The sequence below is a fragment of the Cervus elaphus genome, chromosome 15, assembly GCF_910594005.1.
Source record: "Cervus elaphus chromosome 15, mCerEla1.1, whole genome shotgun sequence".
NCBI lineage: Eukaryota > Metazoa > Chordata > Mammalia > Artiodactyla > Cervidae > Cervus > Cervus elaphus.
In genome coordinates this window covers 53,754,069-53,781,680 of record NC_057829.1, presented here as the reverse complement: position 1 = coordinate 53,781,680, position 27,612 = coordinate 53,754,069, and the positions used below count along the sequence as shown (strand labels likewise).

Below are 27,612 nucleotides of genomic sequence, written 5' to 3'. Positions count from 1 at the left end.
TCCTTTGCAACTGATATTATAAACCATCTATTTTTTTTTCTGCTTCTTTTGTGGGATATTTTGTGGAATGTTCTAAACCTTGATAACTCTACTGTTTGCAATCCCCATGTTTTGCTCTCTTCTTTTTCTAGGACTTTTCAACAGAACTTTATGTAATAAGAAAGTGTCTATCCATGCTTTCCAATATGGTACCCTGTAGCCACATATAACTATTGAGGACTTTAAATGCAGCTAGGGAGACTGAGAAACTGAAATTTTAATATAATTGAATAAACTTTGATTTAAATTTAATTAACTACATGAGGCTGTTACACATCTAATTTACTGGACAGATCTCTGACAAATACATGAAAGAGGCCAAAGTATTTTGGTAAGTCACATTAATCTTGGACTATCAATACATCTGGATTGACTAAATCCTACTGCATCATATGTTAATGTCTTAGATTCTTTTACATCAATTTATGACTGAAAAAGAATGGAAACAGGAGTAAATAAAACATCTTTTGGGCTTTTGACACTTTATATTAATTACCAATTGGCAAACTTTTCTCTGAAACTACTGTCCTAGGGCAAGCATTATCCATAATAAAAAATGATGCTTAAAAAATTTCCTCTTTTCCATACTAGAGAATACTAATATATTCAGTTTCTTCGAAATAGTTCCTGGTTCATATAGCTGGTGCGACAGGATAAGACTTGGTTTAGTGGAATTACAGCCAAGAGGACTAACTGAAAAAGTTCCCATTTGGTTTCTTGGTCAAAACATATGAAAGGCATCTTTAGGATCCCTTTTCCAGGCACCATGTTCTCTTTCTCACCTCCAACCAAAAAGTCTATCATAAAACTTAGTTTCTTCCTGCATGAATATTTCAAGGCTTTTTTTTTATTGCTAGAAAGATGCATATTTGTGCTTCAAAGAGCTCTCTTCTTGTCTAAAATATAAAAATCACCATGGCTTGGAATGCATTCACAGATGAATAAAATATTTTAATAGTGCTCATACTTCATACAAGTACAAAAGGTTTAGCAAACTGATTCTGAGTAAAAATTATAAAGATCATTTTAAAAAACAAACAAAAGAGACTAGCAAAAAAACCTTTGCATATGAAAAAGCAGGGAAGCTTTAGGTGAGATGAAAAATATGTGTAAAAGCAAAGAAAATTTCAGTGTCATTAAATTTCATTCATCATCATAATGATTTCAGCATAAACTTGATAATAAGCATCTAATCTGGCTACTAAATCAGAATGATTATCGTAGGGAATCTTCTTATGGTAAACGAATTTGGAGATTTGTAGTTCCAAATTCTAAACATCTATTGGGTTGGCCAAATTGTCCCGTCCACCACTCCACATTGCAATTGAAACCTTCATGTTCCTCATATCATAAAATAGAGGAGTGGGCTAAAGGAAAATGAGAAATTGTAAGATTTATGTTAATAGCATATCAAACTAAAAATAGTAACTTGATTATTTTCTTCTCCCAAGAAACCAAAATGGTAATTATCCATGGAATCTCAACTATTTTCAGACAGAAATGGACTACTGTCCAAGTCTTTAAATTATAATAACCAAATGATTTTCACAAACTAGAAACTCTGTGTACCTTAGGTTTGTTATACATGAAATGGCGATATTAATAAATATATGGAAAATTTCATAAGGTTGTTTTGAGGTTCAAATAGCATGATACATACAAATTCTCTCTGTCATAAAAATTGTCATAAAAATTGATCTCTTATTGTTTTGAACCTATCATTATGTCTATTTATATCATTTTCCTGGGAAATGTTAAATATTGCAAAATCTTTTAAAAACAAATGTTTTGCTAGATCATTAATTCTATTTTCATTTTTATCTTGTCAATGGAGCCAATTGGTAGATTTTGAAAAAGTGAGCTTATCTGATTATAATGCAGATAATTTATAAATGGATTTCCCTAGTCATAAGCCTGAAATGTACCTTTGTGAATACTTTAAATAAAGATAAAATAATCTTCACTTTATAAGTAATTTTTTATTACTTACAATATCTTACAAAATTAATAGCACTAGAGACTACTGAGTCTTATTGCCTCATTTTATAATATGACTCACTGAGTCGGATTCAACATCCCTCATGCGTAAGTCCAGTCCTCTTTCTACCACAATACTATGTGGTTCTGGGTTAATAATGGTTAAAACATTCTCAGATAACTAGAAAATGGAAAGATTGGCACAAATAACATAGTTTTTTAAAAAATATTAAAAATTAAGTATATTTTGCACATATTTTAATAAAGTTTGAACTCTAGTAACTTATACTGTCTATTTACAAAGGACCTAGTAAATAGGAGAAAAATGTATTACAATTTTAAAGAAATAAGTGGATTTTTGTCAAGCTCTTAAAATGCAAATTTGTTAGGTCAACAAATTTGTATTATATTTAATTTGGTGGTACAAAATAAATTTCTGTCTGTAAATATTTATTCAGAAACAAATATTTCAGGGAATTCCCTGGCAGTCCAGTTATTAGGAATACATGTTCCCAATATAGGGGCAAGATTCCTCATGCTGCATGGCACAGTTAAAAAAAAAAAACCATAATTAGAAAAAAAAAGAAGGAAATATTGCAGATTACTAAGATCCAGATTAACAAAGTCTTACAGTACAAACATAATGTGTAATAGGCTTCCCAGGTGGCACTAGTCATTAAAAAAAACCCTAGTCAATGTAGGAGACTAAGAGATGCAGGTTCAATCTCTGGATTGGGAGATTCCCTGGAAGAAGGCATGGCAACCCACTCCAATATTCATGCCTGGAGAATCCCATGGATGGAGGAGCCTGGCAGGCTACAGTCCATAGGATCACAAACAGTTGGTCAAGACTGAAGTATCAGTTATAAACACTGCTTTGTTGCTTTACAATTCAAGTGACTCAAAATTTATTTTCAAACAGATTAATTTAGTTTACATTTTCATTCATAACTGGTATGCAGAAAAAGATTTTACCTTTATGTGGAATTTTCTGTTTATGAAAATACCTCCATGATACTCCGAGACAAAGAATTTTTGCAAAATAGTGAAAGATTTCTGTCGCAGAAGATTCCATTGGACTCATAATTGTAAGGACTAAGAAATGGGGCTTTTGTGGAACTCTAATTTTCAAGCCTAAGTAGTTCAAAGATTATCTCTTCTGAAAAAAGGAGTGGCTAGGCAGTGGAAATATGCCAAACAGATGTCTGCAAACAAAATAATGACATGAGGCATCTCTTCTTGGGATGTGATATATGTTGCTTTGTTCATTATGAGTCAATGGAGTAAAATTTTCATGGCAATGTGGTACATGGAATCCAATAGTACCATTCATCTATGGATTTCAAGGGTGTGTGCCTTGGAATAAGATGGTCTTGTACCTTGTGTGCAGACAACAGCTTACACATTAGCAAATGGTATTAATAAGGTGAGATTACTTTGTCTCCGATACTTCAGCCATTACATGATAGGCTTCTAGAGCGCTAAGAAAGAAAAGTTAGAATTTACACTCATATCTCAAAGGTTCCTAAAATTTCAATCTATCATCAAACTCTAGTGATTGCAAAAACTGATAGTAAAACTCAGCAATGGCCACAGGAGCAAAAAAGGTTAGTTTTCATTCCAGTCCCAAAGAAGGGCAATGCCAAAGAATGTTCAGACTACGGCACAATTGCTGTCATTTCACATGCTAGCAAAGTAATACTTAAAATCTTTCAAGCTAGGCTTCAACAGTATGTGAACCAAGAACTTTCAGATGTACAAGTTTGATTTAGAAAAGGCAGAGGAACCAGAGATCAAATTGACAACATCCAATGGATCATAGAAAAAGCAAGAAAATTCCAGAAAAACATCTACTTCTGCTTCACTGACTACGCTAAGACCTTTGACTGTGTGATTCACAACAAATGGTGGAAAATTCTTAAAGAGCTGGGAATATCAGACCACATTACCTGCCTCCTGAGAAAAAAACTTGTATGTGGGGCAAAAAGCAACAGTTAGAACTGGACATGGGACTAGTTCAAAATTGGGAAAGGAGTACATCAAAACTGTATATTGTCACCCTGCTTATTTAATGTCTATGCAGAGTACATCATGCAAAATACTGGGCTGGATGAATCACAGGCTGGAATCAAGACTGCCAGGAAAAATATCAGCAACCTCAGAAATGCAGATGATACCACCCTAATGGTGGAAAGTGAAGAGGAACTAAAGAACCTTTTGATGAAAGTGAAAGAGGTGAGTGAAAAACCTGGCTTACAAACCAACATTCAACAAACTAAGATTGTGGCATCCAGTCCCATCAATTCATGGCAAATAGATGGGAGAAAAGTGGAAACGGTGGCAGATTTTATTTTCTTGGGCTCCAAAATCACAGCAGATGGTGACTGCAGCTATGAAATTAAAAGACACTTGCTCCTTGGAAGAAAAATTATGACTAACTTAGACAGCATATTAAAAAGCAGAGATATCACTTTGCCTACTAAGGTCCAGTCAAAGCTATGGTCTTTCCAGTATTCATGTACAGATGGACATGGGTGATGAAGAAGGCTGAGTGCAGAAGAATTGATGCTTTCGAACTGTGGTATTGGAGAAGACTCTTGAGAATCCGTTGGACAGCAAAAAGATCAAAGCAGTCAGTCCTAAAGGAAACCAATCCTGAATATTCTTTAGAAGGACTGATGCTGAAGCTCCAACACTTTGACTACCTGCTGTGAAGACTTGACTCATTGGAAAAGACCCTGATGCTAGGAAAGATTGAGGGCAGGAGAAGGGGGTGACAGATGATGAGATAGTTGGATGACATCATCAACTCAATGGATATGAGTTTGAGCAAGCTCTGGGAGATAGTGAAGGACAGGGAAGCCTGGTGTGCTGCAGTCCATGAGGTTGCAAAGAGTTGGACATGACTAAGTGACTGAACAACAACAAAAATAAATTTTTACCAGTTTTCTGTTTTGAATAGAGAATAAAGCTGTCACTTTTGAGGATAAAAGAAAAAATTCTACCTTTACCACATTCCTCCACCCATTTCTGGGCTTCCCTGGTAGCTCAGATTGTAAACCGTCTGCCTGCAGTGTGGGAGACCTGGGTTTGATCCCTAGGTCAGGAAGATCCCCTGGAGAAGGAAATGGCAACCCACTCCAGTATTCTTACCTGGAAAATCCCATGGACAGAGGAGCCTGGCAGGCTACAGTCCATGAGGTAGCAAAGAGTCGGACATGACTGAGTGACTTCACCCACTCATTCACTCCACCCATTCCCCACAGGTCAATAACTGTTCTTGGCATCAAAGGAATTTCCTTTTATCATCTCAAAAAGCAGTGTAATACCTTTGCTACAAAACCAACTGAGAATCATTAAAACTTATCAAGTAAGAGGGATTTCAGACAAAAGAAGAGAAAAGGAGGCATACAGGGAGGGAGACAGAACAAGGGAAGGAAGAAAAGAAGGGAGAAATGTTCAAGGAACCTGCTATTTATTATTGTTATCTGGTTAAAAATAGGTTATATACATAATTATTATTTTTAATGAGACTATTTTGCTAAAAACTCAAACTACTTCCTTTCTTTATGGGATAAAAATTTGGTTTCTCAGTAAAATACAGGATGCAAAATTAAATTTAGAATACTATGGTGGACATAGTTCTTTAAAATTCATTTATCTTTAAATTTAACTGATGTCCTCTTTCCTATTTATGGAATCTTATTTCCTAAATCCTAAATAAAAGTCATTTGATTGAAATTTAAGTTCTACAGTAATTCTGGAGAAGGAGATAGCTAACCAGTCCAGTATTCTTGCTTAGAGGATCCTGTGGACAGAGGAGACTGGCAGACTACAGTCCATAGGACTGTAGAGTTGGATACAACTGAGCGACTTTCACTATCACTACAGTAACTTATTCCAACCGCCAAAATACTTTTTCTTACTCCACCACATCACAGAATCATGGTTTTCAATCCTTATAATTTTTAATAGATATTAGAAGCACCACAAATACTGAGTGATAAAATTTCAAAAGTTGTAGTTGAATAATGTGAAACAGATTTTGAAATGAAATTCCTGCTGGATTCTGTGTCAAGTAGACATCAAGGTGACTCTAGAAGAAAGAAAAACAACATATGCATTTGTCAATAATTAGTTTCTTTCCAAGAATCTTTCAAAATAGTAAAATTGTGTTACTTCTGTGACTCAGATTCCTCCTCAGTAAGTTTAGAAGAAAGCATATAATTTTATCTAACACCAGAGGAATCTGTCTGTTTGTCTTATATGACAATGTTTGATTAAATTTTTCCATAGAAAGAGTATGAGACTGAATAACCAGTGCCCAGATAAATTACAATAGATTTATTAAAATGAAACAGAGGAAAATAAATTTCCTTCACATATGATATTCAGATATATATTCACATATGATGTCAAGGCTTATATTTGAATTTACTACCTAGTCATATTGATTACTTCATCTCAGAAATACTGAACATTAAAAATTATTTGCAAAATACATCCTGGATTATAATAATTTATCTGTATTAAACAGGTTAGGATATAGATATATTGGGTAAGGCAATTGTCCCTGGGTCTTAAATTTTGCCTATTAAGGTAATGATACATCACCACAAGGACACCATCAAAAAACTTTTTACTTTAAATCATGAATGACACCTACCTCATTTAAATTTTGGGGATCATATCCATATACCAGTGTAAGTAAATTATTACAAATTGTACCAAGCACCTTACAGTTGCACACTTTTTGACCAATGATTTTATTGATATATGTATTGGGCAAAATTTCTTTTTCACCAAACAGATATGAAAATGACATATTTGAAACACTACTTTTGTTATAAAAAATTTTTGTGTCCAATATAAATCAAGAAAGATAGGAGAAATAAAAGATACAAAATTTCAATGTATTTCTGAATGGGAGAATGAGTTAGTTCACTGTGTTAGTCTACAAATTACATAGAAAGAGTTGCCTAATAAAATAGAATATGTTAGAAATTTTTCTGTTAATTAAATAGAATAAACACTTTGGCAAGTAATGGACCTGATTTCACTTCAGAAAAAGACAATAGAATTTACCTTCATAGAGACAATGAAAGTAAAAATTTAAGATTTTTTTGGTATGTGTGACATAAAAAGGAAATATCTGCACTTAAAAGGCATACAAAGGTAAGCAGGTAAATTTTGTTCATATTAAGATATGTCCATTGTAAGAAAAAAATAGCAAAATGGGATTTACAAACAGAATTTTTAAAAAGAGAAAATAAATTTCAAGAGATACAGTAGCACAGGAGAAAAAATAAGCTAGAAAAAGTAATACTATTCTAAAAGATGTGATAATAAAATATCAAGTAGACACTGAAAAAAATTAAAAATTTAATGATAGAAAAACATATTTTTTCCAAAATCTTTCAAAAAGAGGATAATAGAAGTATACTTAGCTAAATTAATGCATTAAAAACAAAGGATATTAGATAGAAATTTATTTTTAGATGGTAATTGAATTCTACCTCAGACATAGAGATTGAAAGAGAGGAAGATATAAAATTTGTGGATAAAAATGAAAAAAAGGTCATTAAAAAGTAAAGCACAAAATCATACTTAATGTATGATTCCATTTACCTGAATTTCTAAAAATGTTAAATAAATCCTTAGTGTCAGAAAGCAAAATTACTATATTTGAGGTTACTTTAAGGAGTGAGAGAATAGCAAACCTCAAAGGGACAAATGGAAATTATCCAGGATGATGAAAATATGATACAGCTATATTTTATATTTATATAGAATTACACACTTATTAGACTTCTTGGAAAACATATTTAGAATGTGTGCATTAAGTTGTAGGTAAATCATACCCACACTAATTAATTTGAAAATTTTTTAAAGTTACAAATATGGCAAACATAAACTTTAAAGGAGCATCGTACAAAATAGATGTTAGAAAGAAAAACCTACAGAACAAAGATACAACCCATGGCTGTTAAGAGAAGGTATTTTGTATGCATTTTCTATGAAAGAGGTAAAGCTAAAGTATGAGTGAAATCAATTCCACAGAAAAGGGTTTCATCTAGAGTACATCTGGGTTATATGTAAAGCAAATGAAAATTACTACAAATATGGGGATTTAAAGCAACACAAATCATTAGATTTTTTTTGAAATATTTGTAACATGGGCTGGGAATGTTCATTGGATCATGAGAAAGCAAGGGAGTTCCAGGAAAACATCTTCTGCTCCATTGACTACATTAAAGCCTTTAGCTGTGTGGATCACAATGAACTGTGGAAAATTCTTAAAGAGATGGGAGTACCAGACCACCTTATCTGCTTCCTGAGAAATGTAGGTCAAGAAGCAACACTTAGAACTGGATATGGAACAAAGGACATGTTCAAAACTGGGAAAGGAACACATCAGAGCCGTGTATTGTCACCCTGCTTATTTAACTTCTACGCAGAGTACACATGTGACATGCTGGGCTGGATGAATCATAGCTGGAATCAGCAAACCCAGAAATATCAACAACCCCAGAAATACAGATGATACCACTCAAAGGGCAGAAAAGGAAGAGAAACCAAAGAGCCTCTTGATGAGGGTGAAGGAGAAGAGTCAAAAAGCTGACTGAAAACACAACATTCAAAAAACTAAGATTATGGCATTCAGTCCCATCATTTCATGGCAAATAGATGGGGGAAAAGTAGAAGCAGTGACAATTTTTTTTTCCCTTGGGCTCCAAAATCCCTGTGAACCATAACTGTAGCCATGAAATTAAAAGACATTTGCTCCTTGGAAAGAAAGCTCTGACAAACCTAGACAGCATATTAAAAAGCAGACATCACTTTGCTGACAAAGGTCCATATAGTCAAAGCTATTGGTTTTCCAGTAGTCATGTACAGATGTGAGAGTTGAACCATAAAGACATCTGAGTGCTAAAGAATTGATGCTTTCAAATTGTGATGCTGGAGAAGACTCCTGAGAGTCCCTTGGACTGCAAGGAGATCAAACCAGTCAATTCTAAAGGACTTCAGTCCTGAATATTCATTGGAAGGACTGTTGCTGAAGCTGAAGCTCCAATACTTTTGCCACTTGATGTGAAGAGCTGACTCATTGGAAAAACCCTGATGCTGGAAAAGATTGAAGGCAAAAGAGAACAAGGCAGCAGAGGATGAGATGTTTAGATAGCATCACTGACTCAGTGGACATGAATTTGAGCAAACTCTGGCAGATATTGAAGAACAGGGAAGCCTGGCATGCTGCAGTCCATGGGGTCACAAATTGTTAGACACAATTTAGCGACTGAACAACAACATAAAACTAGATTAAACTTTCTAATCAAAATACAGAGATTAGTAGAAGTGATTGAAATAAAAATCATAATCCCACTACAGATACAATTCAAACCTTATAGAGAACCCATCTGAAATTTTTGAAGAAATTTGTAAGCTGGTCCTAAAATTCATATGGAAATGCAAGGTACTCAATGTAATAAAATCAATCTTGAAAAAGAAGTAAAAATTTGAAGGACTCAATAGTTTTGATTTCAAACTTATTACAAAGATAAAGTAATCAAGATAGAGTGGTTTCAGCATAAAGATAGAAATATATAGGTAAATGATACAGCATTAAGTGTTCAGAAGTAAATTTATACATCTATGGTTAAATGATTATCAATAAAGTTGCAAAGCAATTAAATATGGAAAGAATAGTCTTTGGAAAAACAAATGGAGCTGTGACAATTGATGTCTATATCAAAAGGTATAATTGGCCTCTTTCCTCATACCATATATAAAAATTGATTTAAAATGTATCATCAGTTCAGTTCAGTTCAGTCGCTCAGTCATGTTCAACTCTTTGCGACCCCATGAAACACAGTAGACCAGGCCTCCCTGTCCATCACCAACTCCCGGAGTTTACCCAAACTCATGTCCATTGAATCGGTGATGCCATCCAACCATCTCATCCTCTGTCGTCCCCTTCTCCTCCTGCCTTCAATCTTTCCCAGCATTAGGGTCTTTTCAAATGAGTCAGCTCTTTGCACCAGGTGGCCAAAGTATTGGAGTTTCAGCTTCAGCATCAGTCCTTCCAATGAACACTCAGGGCTGACCTCCGTTAGGATGGACTGGTTGCATCTCCTTGCTCTCCAAAGGACTCTCAAGAGTCTTCTCCAACACCACAGTTCAAAAGCATCAATTCTTTAGCACTCAGTTTTCCTTACAGTCCAACTCTCACATCCATACATGACTACTGGAAAAACCATAGCCTTAACTAGATGGACATTTGTTGGCAAAGCGTCTTTTAATTTCACAGCTGCAGCTACCATCTGCAGTGATTTTGGAGCCCCCCCCCCAAATAAAGTCTGCCACTGTTTCCTCTGTTTCCCCATCTATTTGCATGAAGTGATTGGACCAGATGCCATGATCTTAGTTTTCTGAATGTTGAGTTTTAAGCCAACTTTTTCACTCTCCTCTTTTACTTTCATCAAGAGGCTCTTTAGTTCTTCTTCACTTTCGGCCACAAGGGTGGTATCATCTGTATACCTGGTATACCTGAGGCTATTTCTATTTCTCCTGGCAATCTTGATTCCAGTTTGTGCTTCATCCAGCCCAACATTTCACATGATTTACTCTGCATATAAGTTAAATAAGCAGGGTGACAATATACAGCTTTGACATACTTCTTTTCCTATTTGGAACCAGTCTGTTGTTCCATGTCCAGTTCTAACTGTTGCTTCCTGACCTGCATTCAGATTTCTCAAGAGGCAGGTCAGGTGTTCTGGTATTCCTATCTCTTTCAGAATTTTCCACAGTTTATTGTGATCCACACAGTCAAAGACTTTGGCATAGTCAATAAAGCAGAAATGTATCTTAGGACTAATATAAGAAGTAAACTTTAACACTTTTAGAAGAAAGAGCTGGAGGATATCTTATCTTGGTTTAGGCAGTGATTTATTAGTTATAACACCAAGGTCACAAGGTACAGGAAAAAGATAAAATGGACTTCACCAAAATTGAAACTTTCATGCTTCCAAGGACGTCATGAAGATAGTGAAAAGACAATGCATAGAGGAAGAGAAAATATTTGCAAGCTATATACCTAATTAGAGATTTGTATTCAGAATATATAAAGAACTTAGAATTCAACAAAAATAAAGAAACCAGTAAACAAATTGGCAAAGAATTGAACAGGTATTACTCCAACAAAGAAAAACAGATGGCCAATAGGCACCTGAGAGAATGCTTAATATCATTATTCATTAAGGAAAGGCAAGGCTGGTCCGAGTGCAGTAGTGTTTACAATTAATTGATCACAGTCAGTTACAGATTTCTTTGTTCCTTCTCCACTCCCACTGCTTCACTTGACTAGCCTAAAACAAACAAACAAACAAAAATGCAATGATATACTTGGATGGCTCAGAGTAAAAGACAAACAATAACAAATGCTGACCAGGAGGTAGAATGCACATACTCTGCTTGTTGTTGTTCAGTTGCTAAGTTGGGTCTGACTCTTTGTGATGAACTCCAGCACACCAAGCTTCCCTGACCTTCACTATCTCCTGGAGTTTACTTAAACTCATGCTCATTGAATCAATGTCGCCATCCAGCCGTCTCATCCTCTGTCACCATCTTCTCCTCCTGCCCTCAATCTTTCCCAGCTTCAGAGTCTTTTCCAAACACTCTGTTAGTGGGAAAAAATGGTGTAGCTACTTTGGAAAAAACTTAGAAATGTCTTAAAAATACTAAACATAGTTATCATATGACCCACATTCTATTCCCAAGTATATACTTAACAGAAATGAAAACATTATGTCCACATTAAAACTTGTAAACAGATGTGCATATCAACATTACTCATAATACGTATATATATAACCTAGAAACACCACCAGTGTGTACTAATGGATGGATAAATGAATATACAAAGTGTGGTATATCCATACAATGGAATATTACTCTGCCATATAAAGGAGCAAAGTACTGAAACTTTCTACAGCAAAGATGAACTTTGAGTGAACATGAGGAATTTATGTTAAGTAAAAGAAACCATATACAAAAGACCAGGTATTGTATGGTTTTCTTTATATGAAATATCTATCTAGAGAAGACAAATCCATGGAGATAGAATGTCAATTATTTGTCACCAGGTGCCAGGGCAGGGAGGCAATAGGGTGTTCATTTTTGAGACTATGATTATGTCCTGGAACCAGATAATAGTCACAGTAGAAACAAAAATCTGTTGAACAAGAGATTTAAAACACTGAGTATCAGGCAGTACAGTGATCCCTGAAAAAAGTAAGAGGTAAATCTAATTGAGCCCCACAGTTGCTCATCTGCTGCCTGAAGAGAGTTCTCAGGCTGCAGTATAGAAACCCAGGAAAACCTGCATAAACTACCCAAATTATGGGATAATGTTGAGATTTTGGAGAAGGTCAATGTATCTAAAGAACCCATGTTAAAAATGGGAGAGAAAGAGAAAAAGAGTGATCGAGAGACCTACAAAAGTTTCATATGAATTCATTTAGTTAGAATAAAACTATCTGTAATTGAGAAAACTTACTCAGGGCCAGGGAATGATCCACTTGACAGAGCTAGCAATTACAATCCATGAGGTTAGAAGGTCTGAAATTGTGTCTGTACCCACAAATCAGATTTGAAAATCTAATAATAACCATTATTAGAGTAATCTGAAGGTAACTGATTCGGAGGAAGGAAAAATTAGACCTAAACTAAAACTAAAGGCTTTTCTGACTTCTACTAACAAAGCAAAGAACAAGACTCAAAATGATCAATTTGTAACCAGGTTAAATTAACTTCACTCTAAAAGAATAGTTTATACTATTACCAGGAATACAGGATCATCCAACAAGAAAAATGTCACAAAGACTGACAATTAATTAAAAATTATCAATAACACAAAGAAGAAGGAATAGGTCCATATAAGCAGAAGAATGAATCAACATAAAAAATGCACATGATATAATTAGGAAGCAAAAATATTATTTTAACTACATTTCATATGTCTAAGACAATGGAGGAAAAAATTAGCATGTTAAGTAGAAATATACTTTTAAATTTCACTTTTAAAACTATATACCCCCCAAAAAAAAAAACTATATACCCACAAATCCAAAAAACATAATTAATTCCAAACATAAGAATCATAAAAAAATACATCAAAGCACATAATTTTAAAAACTGCTTAAATCTTTGAAAGAAAAAAAAAATCTAAAGTAGGCAGAAAAACAGACATTACATGTAAAGCAAAAACTGTAAACATAAAGGACTTCTTGCTGGAAACAATGAAAGCCAAAACATGGAACAACATTTTTAAAGTACCAATGAAAAATAAAATACTATAAACCTAAAATTCTATGCCCAGTGAAAATGTATTTTGGAAACACAAGCAAAATAAAGATATTCATAAATAAAGTACCTGATATAATTAATCATCAACAATATAAGAAATTTTTAAAAATGTCCAATAATCCAAAGAAAAAATGATGTCAGATAAAAATCTGGATCTGCACAGTGACATGAAGAGTACAAGACATAGTACTATACAGGAAAATATAAAACATGACTTGTGTTTTTAATGAAAAATAATTTAAGCATAAATTACTATTCAAAGAATAATAGCAATGTATTTTTGTTTAGGTAGTATATACCAACATAAAAAGTGTGATAAAAATAGCAGAAATGCTGGGAGAGGAGCAAATGAAAGCTGAATGTTTAAAGTTATTATACTATGTGCTAAGTAATAAATATTACTTTATTAGCATAGATTGTGCTAACTTAAAGAAATATACTATAAAACCCTGAAAAAAACATGAGAGAACAAAACAAAATAAAATGATAAATTTAAAAAGTCAATGATGGAGACAAAATGAACCCATAAAATATACAAAATTAATCCAAAATAAGGCTAAAGAAAGGGAACAAAAAAAGACTGGACAAACACAAATATCAAGATTTAAACCTAACTATACTAATTATCATATTAAATGTAAGTGGTCTAAACACCATGATTAAAAGACAGGGACTGTTATTTAAGATTAAATGCAAGGTCCGACTCTATGCTTCCTAAGAGAAATCCATGTTACATGTAAAGTCAAACAGGTTGAGGAAAAGGATGGAAAAATATAATAATATTAATATATTATGAATAATATTAACATTAATCAAATAGATTAATAATAAAGTAACCATAATAATATTAATCAAATAGGAACTTAGAATGGCTATGTTAACATTAGACAAAGTCAATTTTAGAGCAAAGAATGTCAACAAAGATAAAATGAATTATTTAATGACAAGATCCCTTCATCAAAAGAACATAAAAATCCTATATATTTATGTAACTAAGAAAGCTTCAAAATGCATGAAGCAAAAACTGATAGGAGAAACAGGCAAATCTATAATTATAGTAGGAGACTTCAGTACTCTTCTTTCAATAATTTACAGAAAAAAACACTTGACCAACATGATCTAACTGACGTTTAAAGGACACTGTACTCAATGGCAGTAGAAGCACATTCCATGTACGTTCTTCTCAATGCATATGAAACATTTATCAAGATGGACCATACTTAGCACTGTAAAACAAGTCAATGACCAACATGATCTAACTGACATTTAAAGGACACTGTACTCAATGGCAGTAGAAACACGTTCCATGCACGTTCTTCTCAATGCATATGAAACATTTATCAAGATGGACCATACTTAGCACTGTAAAACAAGTCAGTGAATTTAAAAGTATTCAGATCAGGCAAGCTATATTCTCTGGACAAAACAGAATTAGATTATAAGTCAATAACAGAAATCTACCTGGAAAATGTCCATATATTTGGAAGTTGTATAATAAACTTTTAGGTAGCAAAGAGTCCATTAAGAAGTCAAAAAAAAAGCCCCAGATATTTTAACTTGAATAAAAAATAAATTAGAAACATATTAAAAATGTTTGATATCCTTAAGGCACTACTTAGACAAAAATATATAAACATAAATGCTTAAATTAGAAAAGAAATTTCAAGAAGCAATTATCTAAGAAACTCAGGAAATAAAAGAAACTACTAATTCCAAATTTAGAAAAAGGAAATGATGAAGTTCAATTGAAAATCAATGAGCTATTAAAAAAAAAACACACAGAACAAAAAATACTAGTAGAACCAAATGCTAGGGTTTCAAGAAGATTTATAAAATTAGTAAGTCTCTAGTCAGACTGATCAGGACAAAATGAGAGAGGCAAGAAATTATCAATATCTGGAACAAGAAATGGGATATCACTGCAGATTCTATAGATATTAAAGAAGCAGTCAGAAAATATTACGTATAATTTTATGACAACAAATTCAATGACTTAGAAAATCAGCATATTGTTTGAAGAGAATGAACAGTATACTGTTCAAACATAGATAACCTGAAGATTTCATTAAAGAAATTGAAATTCCAGGCCCAGGTGGCTTTTTTAAATGAACTAGACCAAATATATTTAAAGATTGAATATCAAGTTTACATAATCCTTTCTAGAAAAGGACTATTTCCCAATTCACTTTATGAGGCCAATCATTACTTTGATACCAAAATTAGAAAAAGAGATTTACAAGAAAAGAAACTATAGCCAATAGGTCTTATGACTATAACTCCAGCAATGTTCAACAAAATTTTTGCAAATTGAGGCCAGCAATATAAAAAGCATAATATATCAAGAAAAAGTGAGATTTATCTCTGGAATGAAAATTAGTTTAACACTCAGAAAATCCTTTATTAAAAAAAAATCATGAAATCCTCTCAATAGATGCAGTAAAATCATCAAACAATGCCCAACAAACATTCCTAATAGACATTCTCAACAATCTAGGACCAAAAGTTAACATCCTTAAGCTAATAAAGTGGATCTCTGAAAAACCCACATGTAATATCATGGAATAGTGAAAGGCTGAATGCTTTCCCTGTGAGCAGAGAAAACGATGTCTGCCTTTGCTATTTATAGTCAACATTGTCCTGTAGGTTTTGGTCAGTGCAATAAGGCACACATACAAAATTAAGTTAAAAAAAGTACTGAAACTAAAAAATAAAGTAAAAGTGTCTTTATTTTTAGAAAACATGATCTTCTAAATAGAAAACCATAATTCTACAGAAAAGCAATTAGAACTAATATATGTTTAAAAAGGTGTAACATATATACCAATATATAAAAATCAACTTGTTCTATATATGTGTAACAGTCATAATTTAATTTTTGAACTCAAAAAATTGTTTAATAAATGAAGAGAGATACTGTTTTTATTTTTTTTCTTTTATTAGTTGGAGGCTAATTACTTTATAATATTGTAGTGGTTTTTGCCATACATTGATATGAATCAGCCATGGATTTACATGTGTTCCCCATCCCGATCCCCACTCCCACCTCCCTCTGCATCCCATCCCTCTGGGTCTTCCCAGTGCACCAGCCCCGAGCACTTGTCTCATGCATCCAACCTGGGCTGGTGATCTGTTTCACCCTTGATAATATACATGTTTTGGTGCTGTTCTCTCGAAACATCCCACCCTCGCCTTCTCCCACAGAGTCCCAAAGTCTGTTCTGTACATCTGTGTCTCTTTTTCTGTTTTGCATATAGGGTTATCATTGCCATCTTTCTAAATTCCATATATATGCGTTAGTATACTGTATTGGTGTTTATCTTTCTGGCTTACTTCACTCTGTATAATGGGCTCCAGTTTCATCCACCTCATCAGAACTGATTCAAATGAATTCTTTTTAATGGCTGAGTAATATTCCATGGTGTATATGTACCATTGCTTCCTTATCCATTCGTCTGCTGATGGGCATCTAGGTTGCTTCCATGTCCTGGCTATTATAAACAGTGCTGTGATGAACATTGGGGTACACATGTCTCTTTCAGATCTGGTTTCCTCAGTGTGTATGCCTAGGAGTGGGATTGCTGGGTCATATGGCAGTTCTATTTCCAGTTTTTTAAGAAATCTCCACACTGTTCTCCATAGCGGCTGTACTAGTTTGCATTCCCACCAGCAGTGTAAGAGGGCTCCCTTTTCTCCACACCCTCTCCAGCATTTATTGCTTGTAGACTTTTGGATAGCAGCCATCCCGACTGGTATAATGGTACCTCATTGTGGTTTTGATTTGCATTTCTCTGATAATGAGTGATGCTGAGCATCTTTTCATGTGTTTGTTAGCCATCTGTATGTCTTCTTTGGAGAAATGTCTGTTTAGTTCTTTGGCCCATTTTTTGATTGGGTCATTTATTTTTCTGGAATTGAGCTGCAGGAGCTGTTTGTATATTTTTGAGATTAATCCTTTGTCTGTTGCTTCGTTTGCTATTATTTTCTCCCATTCTGAGGGCTGTCTTTTCACCTTGCTTATCGTTTCCTTTGTTGTGCAAAAGCTTTTAAGTTTAATTAGGTCCCATTTGTTTATTTTTGCTTTTATTTCCAATATTCTGGGAGGTGGGTCATAGAGGATCTTGCTGTGATTTATGTCCGAGAGTGTTTTGAGATACTGTTTTTATAAATTGGAAGATTCAAGACCTCAGCAAAGTTTTGCTTTGTTTGCTTAAGAGAAATTTGCAGCTAACTTTAAAGTTTAGTGCAAGAAGATATCACTGGAAAATAATTTTGAAAAAGAAGAATAAATATGGAGAACTAACAGTTACTGTCTTTCAGAATTACCATAAAAATCTTCATAAAAATTAAATGTCTACCTACTCTACATAATAATATTAATTGGATGTTAGGAATAAGTTTAAGAAAGTAGTTGATTCTATTCAATGTTTTGCCTAAACCCAGTTTGATAATTAGCACTTTTTATATAAAAGGGGGTAAAACAAATTCATGGCAACATTACCTATTTTTTAACAGTACATAAATGCATAAAATTGGCTGAAAATAAAAATGATAAGCTAGTTAAAATTATAAGCTCTGAGGAGTGGAGATGGAAGGCTATAAATATACACATGATAAGATACCCAATCATTAGTCAATAGGTCAATGCAAATTAAAGCCACAAGGAAGTGCAACAATTATAATGGTTAAAATTTTAACCCGAAAATATCAACTGATGGCAAGGATGCAGAGGAACTAGAACCATGACATTTTATTAGTGGTTCAAGATGGAATAGATACTCTGGAAAACTGATATTTTTCATCAAGGTAAACATCAACCAGGGCTTCCCTGGTGGCTCAGGTAAAAGAATCCACCTGCCAATGCAGAGACGCAAGAGACGTGGGTTCAATCTCTGGGTAGGGAAGATTCCCTGGAGAAGGAAATGGCAACCCACTCCAGTATTCTTGCCTGGTAAATCTCTTGGACAGAGGAACCTGGCGGGCTATGTCCATGGGGTCACAAAAGAGTCAGACACAACTAAGTGGCTAAACAACAACAACAAGCATAATTGACCACGTAACTATTGTTATTATCATGAGCAATAGGATTTCCAATCATTCCATCTATCTCTCATTAGTATCTTTAAAAATTTGCTACCCTGATGCTGGGAAAGATTGAAGGCAGGAAAAGGCGATGACAGAGGACTAGATAGTTGGATGGCATCACCGACTCAATAGATGTGAGTCTGAGTAAGCTCCAGGAGGTGGTGAAAGACAGGGAAGTCTGGTGTGCTGCAGTCCATGGGGTTGCAAAGAGTTGCACGTGACTGAGTTATTGAACAGCAACAACACAATATTTCTACTCTAAATATATCATTAAAATAATGACTGCAAGTACAATATAGAGACCTTAGTGTAGGCAGGAACAAGATGATGGAAAACAGAAAGGAAGTTGAAAGGAGAAAAAAAATCAACCTATTAAAATTTCTGTGTGCAAAATTAAAAGAAGACCAAGATAGTAAACTTGAGAGAGAAAAACAGATTGTGGAATTTATATAAGAAGAAACTGTATTAATAATGATTTCAAAAGATAAACAATGCATATAAGTAAAAAAGAAAAATATACTTAATAAACTGGGTAACGCAAGGCTGAGCACTGTGTACAATGCAGCATCAAGTTTAGGGGAGAGTTGCATTGCAATCAAGTCAGCAAGGGAAACAGAGCATTTTGATCCAGCAGGAGGCTATGTCAGTTTCATTTTTTAATGTTTTGTTCACATTCCCACATTTTGAAAACTATAAGCATGTGATATAACCAACCACAAACCTTGAATAATGTTGGTTCAATGGAAGCAAGACCACAAACTATAGTTGTTATATATCTAAGAGTATTGACTGGAGCCAGTGCAAACTAGATTTTAATCTTTTCAGCCAGTTGTGGATTTTTTGCAAATGCTCCAAAACCTGAAAGTAAACAATAGACTAGTTTACTTGTATCTGGCTTCAAATTTCCATTGTTATTTGACTAATTTACCTAAGATTACATAATAGAGCTGTTATCTTTTCATCAAACTGGTCTCTAGAGATTTTCTCTACAATTTACCCTGCACATTAACACCAGATTAATTTCTTGAAATTCAATTCTATTTGACTTTTTTGCAATCACTCTGAGTGGTTGCTGATTCCATCACTAACCTTCAGTGACCCCTGGTGTTTTATTTCGTTATTAAAAAATTTAGAAAATATAACCCATCCCTCATATCAAAAGGCTGTTCCATCTGCTTCTGTCTCTACTGATAACCCTGAATCTGGTTAAATGTACTGAGGGCCTAGATCCATCCTCTACTGTTTTGGCCTCTTTTTCAAAAAGGAGGCTGAGCCATCTGTCTTTCAAAAGACCATCAACATTCAAGGTACAGTTTACCATTCTTTATTTTTTTTCTTCATAAAATCTTCCCTAATAACTGTGTTCAGAGGAAATGTTTCCTTCTACAGTCACATGATGCCTTTCAATGCCCCAGATGCCTTTGCCTTTGCAGGTCCCTTCCTACACACACACACACACACACACACACACACACACACACCTGCACACACAAATCTATGTAAAACTATATTTTGTGACTGATATAAAGATGAATATAATCTGAAATGAATTATATTTCTTTATTCTTCTAATTTTTAAAAGAAATGAAACATTTTGAGGTGTCTCTAAAGTATCATGAACCCTAGGAGAGTAGCCTTTCATGCTTAATTGGCTGTTTAACTCTCTTCTCTCTGCTATCCTCCTTCCTGTTCATCTGACTGACCATAAGCCTGCTGGAAATATCATCCCTTTTGCAGCAGTTCTCCAATAGTGGTGATTTGCAACCCCCAAGGGACATCTGGCAAAATCTGGACACATTTTTTGTTCTTGCAACTCGTATGCAAAGGGGGTACTACTAGAATCTGGTGGCTAGAGATCAGAAATACTACCAAACATAGCATTATGCACAGGACTGCTCACCCTCCACATCCCCTAAGCAAAATACCAGTAGTGATGAGGAAGACAAACTGCCTTCATAGATCGAAAGCTTGAGATTTCTTTAGCGTACAATATACATTGCAAATGCCAGGCAACAAAGTACATTTCAAATAGTAGGTACACTGAACGTTGAAATGATGAATTAATTAATTTTTACATATCAGTTGAAAAGTTTGGAAGCATTTAGTCTTTATAGGATTTTCAGTATGCAAATTAATATGCCTCATACTACCCTAGAAAGATCCAGGCAAAGTGCAGACAAAACTCACTGGGCAGCAGAATGCCACTGCTCAAAGAAGTCATGCCGACCAAACTTCAGACTTCTGAAGAGTATCAACACATCAACTTTCTATTAAAAAAACACTATAAAGAAATTTTTTTTTAAAACACACATGCCAAGTCCTTAGTCTTAGAAATTCTAGCTACAGAGAGTCTCAGGTAACTCTCTGCATATACATCTTCTTTAATACATGTGGTATGACTAGAAAGATCATGTTAATAGATGATGATATCCATTTGGTTTATTCTAGAAAGACTATACAAGTATATTCCATAATAAAACAAGTATCATTGGCATTTAAATGTGTCCCTTTTTGGATTGTTTGTATGTTCTAAATAGTTATAGCTAATATATATGATTTCTAAAATTATTTTTGTTTTAAAAAATGTTTTCTTTGTTATCTTTAAAACAAAAATTATACCATAATCAGTTTTCATATTTCTTAACATACCTACAGTTGTTCCCAGGGAATAGCCTACATAGTACATTTGTTTTTGTCCTATTTTCTTCACAAAAAAATCAGTGGTGGCTGGAAGATCATATTTTATCATTTCATCATAACTTTATGAAACAAAAATGTATGAAACCTATTTTAATTTTGTAAAACTTAAAAAAATTATGTTTTATAATAAAAATTTTAATTTTATATTGTAGTGTAGTTTATTAACAATACTATATTAGTTTCAGGTATATAGCAAAATGATTCAGTTATACATACATATATATCTATTCTTTTTCAGATTCTTTTCCTATTTAGCTACGATAGTATATTGAGCAGAATTCTCTGTGCTATTAGTAAATAAGAAACTTATCCTTTGTTTAATGGACTTAAGAAGGGTCATAAGACCTAGCACTAAGTCCACACATCTTGTTTGTTACCAGGCTTTCCATGGTGGCTCAGATGGTAAAGAATCTGACTGCAGTGCATGGACAGAGGAGCCCACGGGGTCGCAAAGAGTTGGACACGATTGAGTGATTAACACTTTCACCTTCACATTTGTTACCTGCTAATATGTGAGTTTTTTATACAGTTCATGGGGTTCTCGTGGCAAGAATGTGTGTGTTAGTCAATCAGTCATGTCCAACCCTTTGTGACCCCAGGCAAGAATACTGTAGTCGTCTGCCATTCCCTCCTCCAACGAATCATGTTTTCGTGGAGGACAGGGAAGTCTGTCTGCTGCAGTTCATGGTGTCAGAGAGAGTCAGACACAACTTAGTGACTGAGCAACAACAATACATTACCTAGAGCTTCCCAGGTGGCTCAGTGGAAAAGAATCTGCCTGCCAATGCAGGAGACGGTAGTTCAATCCTTGGGTCCGGAAGAGCCCCTGGAGAAAGAAATTGTAACCCACTCCAGTATTCTTGCCTAGGAGATCCCACAGACAGAGAGCCTGGTGGGCTACAGTCCATGGGGTTGCAAAGAATCCGACATGACTTAGTGACTAAACAAACAAGCAAGCAATATGCTACCTGCTTCTAATTACCACTTCATTCTTAGTTCACAAAATTTCTTTGCGGTAAGTATATGACTACACACATTCTAGAGCTGAAGAAACAGAAACTGTGCCTGTGAGCATAGCCAATAAATGATGGACTACATTTCAGAGTGCTCTTGCTCTAGATCTTAAGATATAAGATATTGCATTTTATGGTTTTCCCATAAGAGAAATATGAACAATATACTATTTCAAAATAGCAGACAAAAACTGCTGCTGTAAAACTGTAAAGTGAAAGTAGAAAATCAAATTTTTTTTTTTTTGGCAATTGGTGACAGCAGATGCTTTACATTATTCTACTTTTCCATTGTGAAAAGTAAGTAACCATGTACATGTTTAACTTTTGTCTTCTCCTCCCTCCTCCATGTTTTTTCCCCCTAAAAATAGCAGTAGTGATATACAAAGTAAAATGTAGTGGGTAGGTTGGTAACATGATTAATATTTGGTGGGCTTCCCTGGTGGATCAGATGGCAAAGAATTTGCCTGCAATGCAGGAACCCAGGTTTGATGCCTGGCTTGGGAAGATCCTCTGGAGAAGGGAATGGCTAGCCACTCCAGTATTCTTGCCTACAGAATTCCATGGACAGAGGAGCCTGATGGGCTACAGTCCATGGAGTTGCAAAGAGTCAGACACGACTGAGTGACTTAACACTTTCATTTTCTTTCACTTTCAGTTTGAGGGAAGAAGAGGAAATAATGTCTCTTTGACATATTTTCATCTTAATTCTTAGCTCATTATTAATATAAAAAATCTAGAGCAGTTTTGTATATAAATCCTTAAAAATATTTTTGAGTTACATATTTTAAATGAAATAGCTTCATTTCAGTTTTAGAAATTTATTTAAATATGATAATTTAAAAAACACATTTTAAAGTCAAAATAGAACAATACAGATCTTTTCCTTCCTTACCTGAAAGCCCAGAATTCTTTGGACTCTGTTTTCAGGTATAAGTGTTTCTGGGACCACTTACTTCCCCTGCTGTTCCCCATCCGCACATCATACCCAGCATCTGCCAGAAGGAAGCCTGGGCTATGGTTGGGAAGATTGGAAATCCAGACACTGCCAGTTATAAACAGACCATATTGTAAGTACACAACTGGACTGAAAAGAAGCAAAGAAAATGTCTTTAAACAAGAAAGTCTATTGGAAAGTACAACACAGGTTTTCAAAGCACCAGCTATTGTTAGGATTATTCGGTTTGTATGGCAAAGAAATGAGCTAACAATTTATTAAAGTTATTTTATATTAATAATAGAAATGCTATTCTCTAATTCTCAGTGCAAAAGAATAGCCATACCTATGGGGTCCTATGTCCTCTTTTTGCCAGACCTCCTTAAGTTAAATTTCATTAGTAAAAGTTTTTAATTTCTAGGATTTACAAGTTAACATTCTCTCTATGTGAAGAATTTACACTTCATGAAAAGTTGAAAGAAATATCCAGAAACGGGAATGTTTTGGGTCTTAAAAATTCATGTGCAGATTATTAAAGAAAAAAGTTACCCTCCTGAACTTAGAATAGCATTTGCTTATTCTGAGTACTTGAGATTCCCTGGTGGCTCAATAGTAAATAATCTGCCTGCCATGCAGGAGACACAGGACGTGTGAGGTCAATCCCTGGGTCAGGAAGATAACCCTGGAGAGGGCATGGTAACCCATTCCAGTATTCTTGCCTGGAGAATTCTGTGGACAGAGGAGCCTGGATAATCTACAGTCCATGGGGTTGCAAAGAGTCAGACATGACTAAAGTGACTGAGCACCCACATTCTGAGAACTTAGGCAGAAAGTAAGACTGAACTAGATCTCTGCTGTTAGACCAGGAAGAGCAATGCTAATACACACTTGGGTAAGTGAAGAATCCCAGAGAAAAGTGTGGTTGAAAGTCCTGGGGCTTCTAGTCAGGGACTCTGAATTTCCACCCAGTACACCAAAAGAAATTTATTGGCCAGTGTGTGCTTCACTAGGTGGCGCTAGTGGTAAAGAACCCACCTGCCAATGCAAGAGACATAAGAGGCACAGGTTAACTCTCTGGGTCAGGAAGATCCCCTGGAGGAGGGCATGGCAACCCACCTCAGTACTCTTCCCTGGAGAATCCCATGGACAGAGGAGCCTGGAGGGCTGCAGTCCATAGGATCACAAAGATTTGGACATGACCGAAGTGACTTAGCACACACATATGTGCTTCATTTTCGCATCATAAGGATCAATGTAAATTAAGTGTTAACAGACTGTCAACTTAATCTCAGTAGTTCAAGCTCCATTTTTAACGAGTAACTTAATCTCATATTCTATGATTAGAATGACTGGAATGTATTTGACTTGGACTTGATGACTTTCCCTTTTCCCCTCACTCCAATTCTATCTAAATGATTAGCATCATTCTTCCCATGAGGAATCCGGTTGAGCTGAAGGATGTAGCCATCTGCAGTGATAACTTCATACTTTTCACTTGGGTAACCCCAGTAAGAAATTATCTCACTCTGAATGGAGAAAAAATGAGACAAGACATTTAGCTTCACAAGTTCACTAGGCCATTTTTATGACCCTTAAAGTCAAACTTATGGGTTGATATAACATATACTATGTAAGGAGAGCTTTCAGATTCAAAAATGGGCCGAAGAACTAAACAGACATTTCTCCAAAGAAGACATACAGATGGCTAACAAACACATGAAAAGATGCTCAACATCACTCATTATTAGAGAAATGCAAATCAAAACCACAATGAGGTACCATTACACGCCAGTCAGGATGGCTGCTATCCAAAAGTCTACAAGCAATAAATGCTGGAGAGGGTGTGGAGAAAAGGGAACCCTCTTACACTGTTGGTGGGAATGCAAGCTAGTACAGCCGCTATGGAAAACAGTGTGGAGATTTCTTAAAAAATTGGAAATAGACCTGCCATATGACCCAGCAATCCCACTTCTGGGCATACACACTGAGGAAACCAGATCTGAAAGAGACACGTGCACCCCAATGTTCATTGCAGCACTGTTTATAAAAGCCAGGACATGGAAGCAACCTAGATGCCCATCAGCAGATGAATGGATAAGGAAGCTGTGGTACATATACACCATGGAATATTACTCAGCCATTAAAAAGAATTCATTTGAACCAGTCCTAATGAGATGGATGAAACTGGAGCCCCTTATACAGAGTGAAGTAAGCCAGAAAGATAAAGAACGTTACAGCGTACTAACGCATATATATGGAATTTAGAAAGATGGTAACGATAACCCTATATGCAAAACAGGAAAAGAGACACAGAAATACAGAACAGACTATTGAACTATGTGGGAGAATGTGAGGGTGGGATATTTCAAAAGAACAGCATGTATACTATCTATGGTGAAACAGATCCCCAGCCCAGGTGGGATGCATGAGACAAGTGCTCAGGCCTGGTGCACTGGGAAGACCCAGAGGGATGGGATGGGGAAGGAGGCGGGAGGGGGGATCGGGATGGGGAATACGTAAATCTATGGCTGATTCATATCAATGTATGACAAAACCCACTGAAATGTTGTGAAGTAATTAGCCTCCAACTAATAAAAAATTAAAAAAAAAAAAAGAAAATTTAAAAGAACAATTGAAAATAATAGTTCCAAAGATTTTTTTTTAATTAATGATAAAAATAACTTACAATATTCATATTGGCTTCACGGTAGTGGCTTTTTTTCCTAGTAAAGAAAATGCATTTCCAAACATGCGGATAAAGCACATAGCCTTCACATTTTGAAACTACCAAGGAAAAATTTATTAGCATGATGCAGTACATGTTTCACTGTAAAGTCATATTACTTACTGCCTGGCTATTTGCTTCACGGATATTTCATTTGTCACTTTATCTTCCGGTTCTACTGTGCCTTATCGCCACATCTATCATACAATTTTTACACTTCTATTACTCTCATTATTTCTTCTCATTGTGTACATTATTCTATTTCCCCAAAGGTTGTTTCATATATTAACCTACTACTGAGGACTTTTTTACATAGCTACATTTTACTATCTGTTATGGGTTGAATTATGTTTCCCCGCCCCCAATGCCTCTCAAACAAGACTTGCTCAAGCTCTGACCCCTAATACCTTAGAGTGTCACTGCATTTGGAAATAGGGTTATTACAGAAGAAATAACTTACATTAAGCTGAGACAATACTGAACCAGGGTGAGCCCCTATTCCTCTGCAACTGGTCCTTGTAAGACAATGGCCTTTTGAAGATAGCACCACACAGAGAGAATGCCATATGACAATACAGGCAGAGACTGAAGCTATTCAGCTGCCAGGCAAGGGGCAAAAGAGACTTCTGGCAAGCCATCATAACCAAGGAAGAGGTGATGAAGGATTTTCCAACAGATTTCAGAGGAAGCATGGCCCTTCAAACACCTTGATTTCAGATTTCCAGATTCCAGAAAGATAAAACAATAATTTTCTGTTATTTTAAGCCATACATTTTGTGGTAGTTTGTTAAGGCAGACCTAGGAAACTGATACACCACCTTTCAAAAGAGGGAAAGAAAATTGTACCCGGAATGATCTTTTTTTTTTTTTTTTTAATTGTGAATAAAACAAAGCAGTCAGTGATTCAGGATCTGAGAACTTCCTTTAATCCTCTCAGAATGGCAGGTCAGATGTGACTCAAACATTGACAGTACAGATAAATGTTTGTATTATTGTTTTATATATCTGGATTAAAATATGGCCTATTGAATAGCTCTTTTGTTCACTCATTCTACTCCACATGCATAATCCTGCTCCCACCTCCACCTGGGAAATTCTCCACTGTGTACTGTTCAAACTCAGCAATTTTTTCAGTTTCAGGCTTATAGCTTCCCCTACCCTCTCATGAAACCCTCATATCCAAATATGATTGTAATCAACCTCATCATCAAAGGCTTCTGAGGACTTGTCTTAAGGGACTAAAAATTAGTTTATGCTGTTTAAACTAAAGACTGTAAGGATCTCAATTCAAAGACCCCAGATTTTGAGTAGAGATAGCCTAAGAGAGAAGGCCAAAGGGAAGTTAACAATTGGAGGTGAGACGGGGAGAGCAAAAGAGGATGACGTCCATAGGATACCAGGACTGATGACTGTGAGCAACCTAATCTGGCCAAGTCTCCAGCACCAAAAACATTCCTTGAATATTACTGGAGTTGCTAAAGTAAAATGAATTTTTCAGAATACCTCACATACATTGTCGATAAATACTGAATATATTTTCAAACACCTTCTGTCTTCTCATAGGTGTCAAGACAGTCAAGAGTCTTCTCCAACACCACAGTTCAAAAGTATCAATTCTTCTGCACTCAGCTTTCTTTATAGTCCAACTCTCACATCCATACATGACTACTGGAAAAACCATAGCTTTAACACTGACTTGATGGACATGAATTTGAACAAACTCTGGGAGATAGTGATGGCATGCTGCAGTTCATGGGGTCACAAAGATTACTATTGCG

At 35.1% G+C, this 27,612-nt stretch overlaps 1 pseudogene; it reads right to left on the bottom strand.

Moving 5' to 3' along the window:
- Window positions 1-1,310: 1,310 nt before the first annotated feature.
- Window positions 1,311-27,348, bottom strand: LOC122708541 (annotated as a pseudogene).
- Window positions 27,349-27,612: the final 264 nt, after the last annotated feature.